Source organism: Monopterus albus, unplaced genomic scaffold, assembly GCF_001952655.1.
Source record: "Monopterus albus unplaced genomic scaffold, M_albus_1.0 scaffold268.1, whole genome shotgun sequence".
NCBI classification, from domain to species: Eukaryota; Metazoa; Chordata; class Actinopteri; order Synbranchiformes; family Synbranchidae; genus Monopterus; species Monopterus albus.
In genome coordinates, this window is record NW_018128148.1 from 452,238 (window position 1) to 454,746 (window position 2,509).

At 43.2% G+C, this 2,509-nt stretch overlaps 1 protein-coding gene across 1 annotated transcript in view; it reads left to right on the plus strand.

Annotated features, from left to right (window-relative positions):
* The first annotated feature begins 575 nt into the window (after positions 1–575).
* Positions 576–2,509, plus strand: part of rnf168 (ring finger protein 168) — a 23,586-nt gene continuing 21,652 nt past the window's right edge. Inside the window, exon 1 of the mRNA XM_020621824.1 lies at positions 576–1,231. The gene's annotated coding sequence lies outside the window, so the exon portion shown is untranslated. The remainder of the gene's footprint in view (positions 1,232–2,509) is intronic.

Genomic DNA, 2,509 nt, shown 5'->3' on the forward strand with positions numbered 1-2,509 from the left:
ACGATTTACTGCTTGTCCTGCTACATAAAAAAAGAAAACAAAGAAGGTTTTGGGTCCATCCTATATTGAAAAGAAGGAGAGAACATGGCGAGTTTCATCGGTTGGTACAGGAACTGAAGTTGTATCATGGTCGCTTTAGGACCTATTTCAGGATGTCTGTGGGACAGTTTGAAGAGTTGTTGGTGCTGTTGACCTCCCACATGATGAAACAGAAAAATAGTTACAGGCATCCGATCGACCCAGAACAGCGCCTGGCCGTGTGTCTGACATAAAAAAAAAATTTGTTTATTTGTAATGAAATCAGTTTAGTTCACAAGCAAGTGAAGATCCTCTGCTATCCATCTCCATACGTTATCTTTGTATTCGTTATCTTTGTATTCGTTATCTTTGTATTCGTTATCTTTGTATTCGTTATCTTTGTGCTTACAGTCCTTTTTATCATAGATAACTGAATTCGCTGAAACAAATTGGATTAAGCGGTCAGCCATGTTGAATTTGACGTGTCAACAAGCTGTATTGTGATTGGTCAGAGGTGCTGCCGTCGCCGCGACGAGTTGGAAAAATCGGCCCGGCGGCGAAAAAAATTAATGTCACTTTTCGCGTCGCGAAATTACGTCGGCGGTGTGCAATGTATCATTGACAAGTTATTGGTTCGAAAAATATTATTGACGCGCGAATAAATCGCGCGTTAAATTCGCGTCTGGTGTGAAAGGGCCTTTAGACTGCTGCCCCCGCGATCCGGTCCCGGATAAGCGGAGGAAAATGGATGGATGGATGGATGGATGAAACCTATTTTCGTTTCTACATCTCCTTTGCCTCTCTGATAAAAGTGGAATTTACGATGGTAGTGAAGGCATCCGGACTGTTGCTTCCGCGCGTGCGCACTGCAGTTGATCGACGCGCGTTCTATCCTAATATCATGTTAGCTTTCGGTACGGCTGGTTAATACCCGGTGATTCTTTTGTAAGCATGAGGCATTGCACTGTCACCATGACCTGGCGGAAGGAGGAGTAATCTTCTGACCTTGTTCTTTTTTTATTTATTTATTTATTTTTACTGTTAGCTGACCGGCGTTGTTTGGGTTAATCGAAGCAGTAAGCTGCTAGCTGTTAGCCGCTAGCACACCAGTGTGCTGCACTTTAGCTCGGACGTTAACCTGAAGCTCGTTTTGGTTGTGAAGCCAAATATAACATCAACTGAAAATACAGGCGTTCATGAAAACGGAGCTCAGGTAGGTGCACGTGTTATAGTAACAGTACTGTATTTCTATTTTAACTTGTCTCTGTCGGAACGAATGAGCTGGAAAGTTATGTGACGTTAGAAAGTTGACAGAAGTTAGCAGCTAAAGTCTTAGCTCCGTTAGCTTAAACCTCTTACTTTTTCGTTCGACTCCCACAGGGCCACGTTTGTTATGTAACAATAAATCAAACCCGTTGTTGAGTTAAAATTATATGACTGAAATAGAAATATGCCAGTGTGTCAGCTAACTACAGTAGTTGTTTTAATATAGGGTGTGGTTAGGTTTTTATTAATACCATGAGTCTTGTTTATGCGACATATTGACCAATAAATGCATTGCTCCAAACATTACTATATCTTTTGTTATCTGTACAAAGATGGCACCACTATATTAATAACAATAACCAAGCGAAATTAAGATCAAAGAAAAGGGGCAGAAGAATTAGAATCATCTTATTTGGCCAGGTGTGACGGGGACACGAGGAATTTGACTCAGGTACATCGGGTCTCAATGTGCAAACGGTAAACCAGCATAAGGCTGTGTAATATAACGAAATAGCAACATCAACATCAACAAACGGTGCAAAAAATGCAGAAAAAGCAGTATAAACAGACAGTAAACAATGCAGACAACAAAGGAATGTTCATTGAAATGAGATAAATAGGGATAAAACGGAGTACTTAAGAACTAGAGACCTGTACGAGTCTGTATAATCTGTACGAGGTATATTTACAGGTATTGCACTGAGGGTTATTGTCCAATCATACTGTCGTGGGTTAAGTGTTCATCAGAGCGACAGCCTGGGGGGAGAAACTGTCCCTGTGCCTGGTTGTCTTAGTGCACAGTGACCTGTAACACCATCCAGAGGGGAGGGGTTCAAACAGATTGTGTCCAGGGTGTGAGGGGTCAGCAGTGATCCTCTCCACCCTTCTTTTGACCCGTGCGGTGCACAGGTCCTCCATGTAGGGCAGGCTCACACCAGTGACCTTTTCTGCAGTACTGACTATTCCCTGACGTCTGTACTTGTCCTGTTTGGTTGCTGAGCCAAACCAGACAGTGATGGAGGTGCAGAGAACAGACTGGATGATTCCTCTGTAGAACTGTATCAGCAGCTCCTGAGGCAGGTCGAACTTCCTGAGCACAGGAAGTACATCCTCTGCTGTGCCTTCTTGGTGATGATCCTGATGTTGGATGTCCACTTCAGGTCCTGGGAGATAGTGGAGCCCAGGAACTTGTAGGACTTTACTGCTGATACAGTGCTGCCAAGTA